Source organism: Meleagris gallopavo, chromosome 2 (genome assembly GCF_000146605.3).
Source record: "Meleagris gallopavo isolate NT-WF06-2002-E0010 breed Aviagen turkey brand Nicholas breeding stock chromosome 2, Turkey_5.1, whole genome shotgun sequence".
Lineage (NCBI taxonomy): Eukaryota > Metazoa > Chordata > Aves > Galliformes > Phasianidae > Meleagris > Meleagris gallopavo.
The window spans coordinates 18,052,624-18,064,497 of record NC_015012.2 but is presented as its reverse complement, the minus strand read 5'-3'; the positions used below and the strand labels follow the sequence as shown (position 1 = coordinate 18,064,497).

The following is an 11,874-nucleotide window of genomic DNA, read 5'->3' as shown; positions in this document are numbered from 1 at the left end:
GAGTGAAATCCTGGCCACGCTGAAATCAGTGGGAGTTTCATTAGTGTGACCAGGATTTCACCCTATGAAACTAATATTTACCTCATCCTCAGCTGGACCCACAAATAGTCTGTGTCAACCTGAAAGGTCCACTGACTTTCATAATCACCACTGTTTGATATGCCCAGAAGAACTGGTAACCAGATAACATTTTCCTTTCTGGTAATTCTGCTCTTTCTTTTTTTTTCTATCTGGCAAACACTGATTTTTATCTCATTGGTTGGCCTGGATTGCAAGCAACTATACTCTTCATCCAAGGAGTATAAATCTCTAATATCAGCATATTATCACAACATCCGAGATAACTTACGCTTGCTAATTATCCCTTAAGTTAACTGAATGACCGTTCTGGGGACAGCACTCTAAAATGTTTCTGGAGTTAGTATAATAAAAGAAATTCCAAGGCTTTAATAGCCACATTGATGGCACAGTGGTAATTTTTGTTTGCTATGATATATTTAGAACCTGGAGAAGTATTACAAAACAGATTCCTGTTTCAAGGCTTTTGGACAGAGCAGGCAGTTAACATCCCTTTAAATCTTAAGTGTGCAGCGCCGCTATTTCCTGAATTTGCAGTGGTTTGTTGCTACATTTTTAAACAAAAAGCATTCACCTTTACTGAAAGAAGAATTAGATCCTAATGCTAGACCAAAGTCAGACATTGGAATGGATGTTTTGTTTAAAATTATAAATATGGGAGATAACTGAATATGATACAACAGCATCAGAACAACAGAGTTTTGAAAGAGGAGTAAGGAAAATTGGGGATGTATGTCTAGAAAATTATTTTCACGTTTGGTAAAATAGAAGAAATGTTAAATATTGTTGCTTGAATTATCAGCAATTAGTCAATGAAGTATGACAGAGTGGCATGCCACAAACAGTGTATAATGTACATGAGAGCATCCAGGCAAACAAAAAACATTTAGGAATGGGTGAGAGAGCAATCAGAATTTTACATTCTGTCCAAGGAAGCAGCAAAATGTTCCACAAAACTCATAATTCAATTTTTAATGGTAGTTAAAAATCATCAAGACTTCTGTAACTGTTTTGTTCTCCTCACATTGTACTGTGGCCATGTAAAATCTGCTATTTCTCTCAGTAGGTGAAATTCTGTGGATAAAACTAAATAATCGTTTGTTAGAGACATAGAATAGGAAATGTCCCTTTTTTTCATGCCCAATACTGATGTAGATTTTGGTATCTTACAGTGATCTTTGCACTGAAAAGCATCCTGTGGGCTGTGCTACAGTAAAAGACGAATACCAACAAGTTCTCGGTTGTTCTGAACTGAAATGAAAGATTTCTTTAGGACCTAACCTAGCTGAACCCAGCTGGCAGCTCCAGCACTAATCCTTTCTTTCTATGTTTTAAGTATTTCTTTTGTCGCACAGTAAAAGATATTTCAGAGATTTCTACTAGAATATTCACTTTTCCTGCATTTGATAGCATAATAGCATCAAATACTGGTATTTTGATTTTTCTTCATTATTTTTTTAATTCAATAAGCCCTTTTTCTCACGTCCATAATTTATTTTTTCCTCCAGAAGTTGTTCTAAAGCACACTCTCAAAGCTGTCGACTTTGGATCTTTTCAGCACACGAGTCATTATTCTATGTCCTTCAGTCCCAATTTTTCCAATCCTGTCACAAGGTAACTTGTCATGCAGTATGCTGGGAAAGTAAAATCACTTGCTACTGGAGCTGATGTTTCACATGGCAGTTCTTGCTGTGCTCTGGAGAGGAGATTAGTCATTTCTTCTGATCTGAATGCATTATGCTTTGTGAGTTGTTTTTCCTCTACCTCAGCACGATTCTTTTCTCTCCCCTTCTTTCTGTCAGCCATCTGGCAGTGCTCTACCCCACCTCCAGACCTCTTCTCTGCAAGTTTCCATTTCCTGAGGTTTCAAGCTCCAGAGGTTTTGAGTTGCAGTGTGCTGAGCCTCCTGTGTGCTGATATTTGGGAATTCTGAAGTCACTTGACTTCAAGAACTGGGTATACTCATGTCTTGAAGTTTCTCTCTCTGAAATAAATAAATAAATAAATAAATAAATAAATAAATAAATAGGTTATGGGTTTGTTTGTTCCACTTTCCATTTAATTTAAACTGACTCAACTTGTGATCACTTTGATCTGAATTTATTTTCTATGACTAGTACTTACATAAAGTCATCACTGCTTACAAAAACAGTGTGGCTTTTGTGACTCTATCTTTTGACTTATGCAGCATTTCCATTAATGCCCTTGGCTTAAGAATTAGGGATGAAATCCATGAGTCTATCCTTTGCTGTGGTCCTTTGTAATCTATATCTTGGTTTCATGCAATGCATGCTGCACTGTAGAATATGAGAGGTTTAGCTAGCACAGCGGGCATCTGTCTGCTGCCTGGCAGACGCAGCCATAGAAAGAATGCTACTTCAGTTCTTCTCTGAAAGAGATAGCTTTCAAGTGGCAGCTAGATGCTTGTCTTGGCTACCTGATATCTAGGCTTTCACCCAATGGCTGACATCAGTTAGAGCATGGAAACTGCAGATTCAAATATCAATGTGTTCTTACGAAAGGCTTAGATCTGCCACCCACTTTTTCTCACTGGCCTGACAGAGCCTATTTGTTAACTCTGCAAGTCATAAAGAAAGGCCCACTTATTTTCACAAACCATTATGCACTGAATGGTTAATGTTGTTCAGTCATATTCATGCAATTAAAAAATCACATTTGAGTGGTCCTTCGTCATACCAAATGGAGCACATTATCAAAGCACGAGTCACCAGTTGGTGCAGTAAAAGAAATGTCTTGCAAATTGCCACTTTAAAGTAAGGAGGAAAGTTTTCCAAATTTGGAAGAAATTCTGCTCATAATTGCTGAATAAATGATCTTATTAAAAATTCAGTTCTTTTTTTTTTAATGACAGTTTCTTTTCTCTGATTTAACTTTTGTGATTACGCCTATAGCTAGCAACTTAAGCAACAACAATAGGAAAAGTTTCTGGCTGCTGGGTTTTATTAGACCAGTTTGCTGTACTGATAAGTTGTTAGACTATTTCTTAACACAAGAGAAACATCCCTGACATGCTTTTGGCCAAAGTCAACGAGCAAGCTCCTGAACCGATATTTCTAGATGGGAGGTAATTTTCTCCTTTCTATTTATCCATCTGGGCTGAACTGTAATTTAGAATACACCAACTTTGTCCAATTTTGGTGTTCTTTCAGAAGCCAGTTATTGAGGATATATAGTTTATACGCTGGAACAGAAGCAGTGCGACCGTATAAGACAGTACGTATGAATTCATTCAAGCCCACAAATGTTACTGAAAAAATATAATTTTAATAGTTAATGTGCTTAATATTATGTATGTAAGAAATTAAAACACTTAATCTTTTCATGTTTTGAAGCTAGAGACAAACATGAGGAAAGGGCCACTCTAGACACATTCTGCATGCAATGATATTATTAATTTTTTTTTGAACAAGTTTTCAATATGTAAGTGACCTGTACGTTGCTTTATTAGTTTTGGATTTATAAAATGACTTGCGAACACTGGACAACAATGGCCATTTTTGATTGGATGGCAGTGATGTCATATATGTGCCAAACTAAAATTACAGGTATGACCTTTTTACCTTGGAGTTTCCTTACCAGAATAGCTATAAGGCACTCATGGTTAATAGATTTCTGAGGGATTATTGCACTCTTTGAGTAGCTGAAGTCACAGGGCTTTTGGCTTGTGCCTCATACTGCACCTGAAGTGTGTGATAATCCCTAAGAAATGCGCTGCTTGTTGAATCTCATGGCTTAATTATAAACATTAACTGAAGTCAGCTACACATTAACTAGCTTGCCCAGATGTTCCTGTACCTGATGGATAGATGTGATGACTGATGAAAAGAAATCATGCAAGATGTCTGCTTCTGCTGAGTTCATTTGCCATGGAAAAAGAGAAGGAGAGCAAAGCAGTTGTACTACCCCCTAACAGGAGAAGTGAGACCTCTCAATTAAGGGATGCACAACAAATTTCATTTCAGTTTCTGCAGCTAGTGGAGGAACGTCTCAGTTTAAAAATCTCCCACTAACACAATGTCCTCCATCTGGAGTTCCCCTTAGCGAGGTTCATAGCTGTGTCACTCCCTTCTGTTCAGCATTATATCTAGGATGCTTTGGAGACAAGTCCTTTTCCAAGGATTCTTTGTGGTCCAGAAGCCAGAATTTCACCTCCCATCAAGGGAAATGTATCTCTTCTTTACAGTAATTAAATCTCATTTTCTGATAAATTCTTGTGCTTCAAATTATAAGCCAGATCCATTTTCTGAGGTTGAAAACAGGCATTTTTCTATAAGAATTTCAACACAGTATTGCCCATAAATGTTTCTTAAACCTACACATAAGATTTGGAAGAAGGTTTTGAAGTGAACTACTAGCCTGAATTTTATTAAAATTAATTTCTTTAAGGTTTCTTTCTGTGGCTTTCTGTATGTTCTGTCATTCCAGCAAAAGTAGCATGTAAGGGCAAATAAAAACTACTTGCCTTAGCAGAGTTTCCTTTCCCATGCACTATACTCCATTGCTTCTGCGAGAAAGGAATTAGTACTGTCTGTTATTAAGAGATGAATGGAAGAATCCGCAGAGTTCTGTTTTATTTCGTACATGGAGAAAGGGTAACAAATAAAGATAGTTGTTCTAGTTTCTTTAGCATTAGCAGCAGTAGAAAGAATCCATGAATGATAATGCTAATAAATGAACAAACAGGCATCTTCATATTTCTTTCTCATTCTGCAAGAAATCGTGGGAACTCTAATATCACCATATCCAATATCAATGGAGAGTGATTAAATGAACTATGTCATTGCCATAACCACATGAAAGCACCCCATTATTGCATTTTTAAGGTCATTTTAGCCTACGAGTGTGTGTTGACCTCATGAACATGCAAATGAGTCTGCTCTTTCTGATGTTTGTCTTTGAATTTGTGGGATGACACACCTGGAGAAACTGTTGCACAGCACATTATGTGCCCTGAGCTGTTCATCTCGCATGAAAATATATTTAGCGGAATGACCATAATTCCTTCTGTGAAGGAGCAGTAGGAGGAACAGTAAGAGGAAGATCAGATAAATGGCTCAGAATGTTATTCTGATTCCAAATTTCATGTGATTCTGGGAGGACAAGAGATAAGATTCCTTCCTAAGGACAGGCTGGGTCTCCACCTGTAAACCAGGTTCTTCTTGCAGTGTCCTATGTTAGTCACATTAGCAAGCACCGAGCACAGTGTTGGGAAGTCCCACTGAAGTACTCAGGTCCTTTTTAATTGGCATACAATGTACTAAGTATTATTCCAGTGGGAAACTTACATTTGTTTTATCTGCCACTCTTTCCTCCTACTCATGGGATATACAGCCAATACTGCCATTTCTCATTCTACAGTCAACAAACATCTCCACAGAGATGCTTCTGTTATCTCAGGGTATGGACAGAGAGCACTTAAATGTAGTTGAATCCTGACAATGTTTATTTGCTGCTGGTGGGAAAAAGGAGTCATGTTATGATACTTTCTAAGTACCAGTTTTATTTTCCCTAAGAGCACTCAGACCTCTTCAGATTCTTCTAAAGATATTGTTCTTCTCATAAGCCAAAATGACAGTAGCAGTGAAAATACTCTTTGCTCTGTACACAGTAGGACGCTTCCCTTTTCATTACCAGACAAGCACACAGGCTAAAGTGAATTACCTTGTTTTTAAAATTCTGTCAAGAGCATAAGAAATGATGCGCCAGACCAGCCCCCAGACCCTGTCAGCTCACTGCACTGACTCTGAGAGTGATGGATAAGGGGGTGTACAAGAAAAAGCAAGAGAACAGGCAGGCATACCATTCATATTGCCTCAGGATACTCTCCAAGAAATTTGTGGCTCAGGGACTTCCTGAGTTTTTCCAGCTTTACTACATCCTTTTCATGATGAGGAGACAACAACCACACATAATAGTTATGAGGGAGATAAAGCATAGATTTATGCAGTGCCATAATGATGGCTTATGTTGTCTTTTCCTTCCTAATTTCCCTGGCCTTCAATTTGGTATTTGTTGTGTTTTGTTTTCTTTTTATCTCTGTATGTTGAGATGGGTTTTTTCTAGTGTTTTATACTTCTGTAAATTCATCTTCTGGTCACTGGTTCCTCTGCAAGATACTGCAGTCAGTCCTTGCTTCTACTTCTTTAACAGTATAAACAAGCTTTGTCACCTTGGTGTTTGTCCACTTTTTCAGTATGCTTATCCGTAAGATCTCTGGGAGATGCCACTGATGAACATCCTTCTGTCCTGTGCAGTGCTTAAACGTACAGAATTTCTGTGATCACGTTTCTTATAAAACCACATATCTCACACAGTTACCTGAGTGATCCGAAGGGGTGTAGCCAGGATCCTCCTCTTCCGAGACCTCATTTAAGAGTCGGCAGTGGAGGTGAGGGTATCTTGCTGGAGATTCCTGAGTACCTTCAGAACATAAGCAGATTCTTTTGTTTCTGTGCCCATTACTGTTGCATTTGAGCATGTTCTCACTTGCTGCAACATAGGACCTTGCTATTCTGCTGTCATTGCTGTGCTTTCCATTGCACTATGCAACTCAAGGCCTTTCTAAATAGGAAGCCATCTGTATGGGAACTGCTGAATCACGGCCTGAACCTCTGATTAATCACCTGAGGCGAACAGTGAGTCAGCCACAGAGCACAGGTGAAGGCAATTCACCTGTGCTGCAGGAAGGGGTGGAGCCTGGCTGCACCTCTCCTAGACCCATTTAAGAGCTGACTGCCAGTGGGGAAGGATATCTTCTGGAGATCTGCTCTACTGGAGTTTCCTGCATGAGCTCAGGTTGCAGGTGAGTGTACCTATCTTTTCTGTTTCCTGCTTTGGTGTAATAACATCGTAGTCAAGCTCTCTGCTATACCTTAACACCTTTATTTTTGTTAATTCTACCCTGCTATACCATAACATCAGAATATTCATTAATTGCACATCATCATATTGATATCCACCATAGTCATATGGTGACTCTTCATTCATTTCTTGGCTTGAGCAATGAAGAGTGGTAAATCAACAATTTATGTATATAAAACCTTTCTGTTCAAAGCATTGATTTTTTTCTTAATCAAAGTATCTTTTAGGAACATGTTATGCCAATGCTATTTTTAGCGTGTACCTTTTTTCCCACACAGACTATCACTGGCACTAGAGAAAAAAAATAAATGCATACTTTGAAGATGGTTGGTAAGATCATGTCTATAGTTCTGAAGTATTTACTTAGCTTATGTACAGCTATGACAACAGTTATCATTAGTGAAGTGATAGAAACCTGCTTCTTATTATTGTTTAGTCCCATTATACTTATTTCATAGCACTTTTGGAAGTGTCTCTTACATGCATTTTACAGACATAATAGAATTAATCCTTGTAGTAGTCATGTACAATAATATGCATGAAAAATTAGACTCACAATTTATTAAAGTTACACTTAACTCTGGGTTTATCAAAGACAAGATTACAGGAAGACTTTTGACAGACACCTTTGAACAAGCCATTATATTTTTAGAATTCAAACCATTATCTCACTCTTATGGTTGGGAATCAGAGACAAAAGAATATTTTCTGATGCACCCCAGAAGAAGGCTTCTATTGCTGACTGTTTAATGTCCCTGGCTATGTTTGCCTGGCTATTATCATGTGGAACAAAGTAGAATTAAACTTGTAGAGGAACCAATTGACAGGAAGGAACCTGCACGAACACTATATAAACTTTAGAAGGTACTTCAAAGAGTTTTACTTCAGATTTGATCCAGTTTGTTTCCATGGAGTAAATATCCCTTAATAAATGCCAAAGGGCAGTTGGAGCCTTAAAGAACTCCTTTAGTTTCCTTTTATCTTAAAGGAATCCAAGTCCATGCCCTCCAAAACTGACTAGTGGTGTGAATTAGAGCATTGCCAGTGAGGAAAAGGCACACTCCTGAACTGAACTAAAATGTTATTGCAGATCTGCATTAAGCAAAGAAAACAAAGTTGTGACATATGGAAATGGCTTATCCCTGTTTGAGTAGGGGGAAAAAAAAATGGGGAGATCTAGACTCGTAAAGGATTTTGAAGAGATTCTCTGAGACCTTCAGTACAATTTTTAGCTGATAGCTACTCACAGCCAATTAGACCAAGGCACAAAGCACCAAGAATTTAGGCAATCTGAACTTTATACAGGGAATTCATTCTGTTACTTTGGAAAAGCTCTTTTATGAGCCCATTATCTGGAAACAAATGTTAAGTGTAATACTCTTAGAGCAAGGTGTAGGAAAAAAAATAACTATTGGACTTCTCAAGATTAGCAAACATCGCAGCATACCACTTCTTTAAAGTCTTCCACACGTTCTTTTTTTTTTTTAAGAGCAAGGAAATAATGAATAAAGAAACTCACCAACACATCAAAATTCTAGCAACACACTTTTTTTTTCAAATCTACTTTTCTAGTTTGTAATAAGGTTCTGAGACTCACTGATTTCCCAACAAGCTGAAGTACTTTGTCTTCTGAAGTGCACAGCTGACATCTGAGAGTTGAATTCCATCATGCTAATGACTCCACAAACAGTGCCACCAAATTCTGTATGACAAATTGCACTCTGGTTCATGAGACAGATACTGTATCATGTCAGCAGAAGGAGTTTTTGTTGACACAGCATCTCTAGAGACAGTGGTATATTTTCTTTCAGTATTTGAACACTCAGCAACTGGAGTAGTGAAAATGACAGAAAATCAGACAGCATTGTTAAATCCTGATGACCTTTCTTTCCATCATTTTCTTTTATTTTTTTATCTCTTTTTAAAGCTGCCTTTTATTGTACTGCCAGATTCTGTCTTGTAAAAAAGAAATTGAGTGGAGTCTTTGAAGGAAAAAATGTAAAAATACCGTTAACTCCAATCACAATATACTTCTTTAGTCCATGATCTATTAGAACTAATTCTGTGTTTTAAAAAGGAAAGAAAAAAAAAACCACCTTGTACTTATTTTATATTTTGAGTTTCTTTTATTTTTAGTCTGAGTTCTACAGTAAGCGCATCATTTTTATACCTTTGTAGTACTATTTCCATAAGCATGTTAGTTTTATAGTGGAGTTTCCACTCAAAGCTGTTAGTAAATCTTTCCACGGAAGGCAGGTCTTTATAAATGGCTATTGTTAAAGAAATGTTACACAAATTGTAGCCAGTAACAGTAAAGGTGGGAAAGACCTGGCTTTTGGTTATTGCTCTTGTATCAGCTTTCCCATTCAGACTGGAGGAAAATATTAATTGTCTTCCCTTCCCCCAGCATCTACACTTTCACTGTGGCAACAACTAGATGTGTGGCTTTCAGAGAGAAACAAATGATGCATGGAGAAATGTATTTACTGTGGCCTGTTCAGACATACACAGACTCTTGGATAGGCTTTCAGAGTAGTATGGCGTGTTCCAGATAAACAGCAATTCGTTGTAAAGTAATTGCATATTCAGTATGATATGTCTTGGGTTCCTAAAGTACTAATGTTTTTTCCATGATGTGTGAGGAACATTTCTGGTGTTAGCTAACTCGTGCAAGGAAAGCCCATGTATGTGAGTGTCAGATCAACTGGGTTTTACAGTTGCATGTCATATAAGACTCTAATTATGTACTTTGAATATAGGCAAACTCAACACTCTTTTAATCAATCCCACGGGTTCTGCTATTTCCATTACTTAGTTTCAATCCCTGTTTAAAAATGGGTATGGAGGATTTGTTTCACATACTTAGTGAATCCCTAAGTGCACTGCTCCTGGAAGCACACACTCACATTGAATCTGGATAGCTTATAATCATTCTAAACGAAAAGAGCAGAACAGTGGTATGATTGAGAAATTTTGATGTAAAGCTGGTTCAAGACCTATTCAAAAGAGTGACTTCAGCTGAGAGATAAAGTGCTTTTATCTGATTCTCTTATTTTTGGATGGGCAGACAGAATCCGTATGAAATCCTCCTCATGAGAGAGTAAGGAGTGTTTAAATATCTTCCAGTCTCTTTCTGATCTTCTATTATCATATTGAGCCATACTGTTCAAATACATTGGTATGCCTCTGAGATATTAGCAAGCTTTGCTCCCTGAGAAAAAGAAAGCTTTTGTAACTTCTACTGAAGTAACTGAAAGTTAAAGCATAGGTAGAAGCAGAGCTGATGGAACTCACGGAACTATGGCCGTAACTTGAGAATAGAAGGGAGAGAGAGATGCATGTTTGAAATCAGTGTGAGCAATCCTGACTTCTGAATTATATACAGTGAAATATGCTGATTTCTTTGTGTTGTTTTTTTTTTTTTTCCCTTGTGGTGGTGATCTCCAGCTGTACATAAGGATTTAGGCCTGGGGAACTGCAATATGACTGCAGTAAGGATCACCAGCTAATGTTGAGATAAGTAACCTTACAGTATGCTCTTCCTAAATACAAAACATGGTTTGAGTTTTGAAATAATCAGCTGTTAGGGTTGGGAGTCCAGTAATATGATGTTTTGATGCAGCTTTTTTCTTGCTCTTGGAAGAATATAAAAATTTGATTTCATATATTTTGTGTCAGTTCTAGAATTGGTTGTTCCTTAGCAACTGTTGATAGTTCATTCATTTTTTTTTACTAGATAGTGACACATTTCTAAGAGCATTAAAACAACCTCTGTACATTTCTCTCTTCAGTCCAAGACCTAATTTATAGATCATTACAGGCAACAGAAAGGATTATACTGAGTTTTGTGCTTGCTATTTATTGATCTTTGAGTGGGAAACAATGATATCCAGGAAGCATGTGGTGACTCCAGAGAAAACATCTGATTATTTGCATCCATCAGCTAATTATTTTTATTTTCACACTGCAATGCAGCTGATATTCTTCCTGAAAATACCAAGTCTGCTTTTTGAAAAGCAAACACTGTAATATATTCTATAAACATAATGTAAGTTCTCATATAAAGTTACACTTCATAGGAAATTTTACTGGTCTTATATCCATTAGCCAAAAATCTCAGGTGCTTAAGTTTGTGGAAAAATAAGCTACTGTCTGTTGAAGTTTCAATAAAACAGTCAAAAAAGTTGATGTTAAAGAAAACTGACATTGAAAACTAACATTATTTTAAAGATTCAAAGGATTTTTTTCTTTTTCAGCTTATCTTAGATGTACTAGAACTCTGCAGGAGTTGGTTACTTTCAAATATCCTAAATATCTTAAATATTTGCATGTTGAATTTGAAGAGGACCAGCAGCTAAGGTTAAGAAATTCATTATTTTTGTATTAAAGATTGATTTTTTTTTTAACATTGTTTCTACTTCCCAAAATTTTGTATTTGTCTGTAAATGTTTATGACTTTAAGCCTGGTCCAAAGTACAATAGAGTGGGACTGTGGATCATTGAGATCTGAAATAACATACTCATTTGGTGGATAAATGGCAAATATTTAAAATCAATTAATTATGAAAATAAATTAATGAATCCCTGCAATTGTTGCTTTGCTGATTACAAAGCTGAATGAAATGATGAACTGAAATACTACTACATCTCAAAGACTAGGCGTGTGTGTGTTTGTGTCTGTCTTGTATGAATCATTCCCAGTGACTATGGTCTGAGAGTCTGAAGTACTGGTTTTGCCAAGAAAACATTACCATAGATATTAAATAATCACTAGTGAGAAGGATGTCATTGTTCTCTACCTTCTGCTTATGAATGTTTCAGCAGTAGTCTGGTTGAACTAGACTGTTTACAATTGTCATTTAATGGTAGTCTTGCTATAATCCTGCATTTCTGCCTTAAGAAAATCTTTCTTTT

The 11,874-nt window shown here is 37.0% G+C and overlaps 1 long non-coding RNA gene across 1 annotated transcript; it reads right to left on the bottom strand.

Moving 5' to 3' along the window:
• Positions 1-831: 831 nt before the first annotated feature.
• On the bottom strand, positions 832-6,694 carry LOC116216298. Its single transcript, XR_004158796.1, has 2 exons — positions 6,418-6,694; positions 832-2,062 (listed from the first exon to the last, which is right to left on the bottom strand). It is a non-coding gene; the product is annotated as an uncharacterized LOC116216298 (long non-coding RNA).
• Between the last annotated feature and the right edge of the window lie 5,180 nt (positions 6,695-11,874).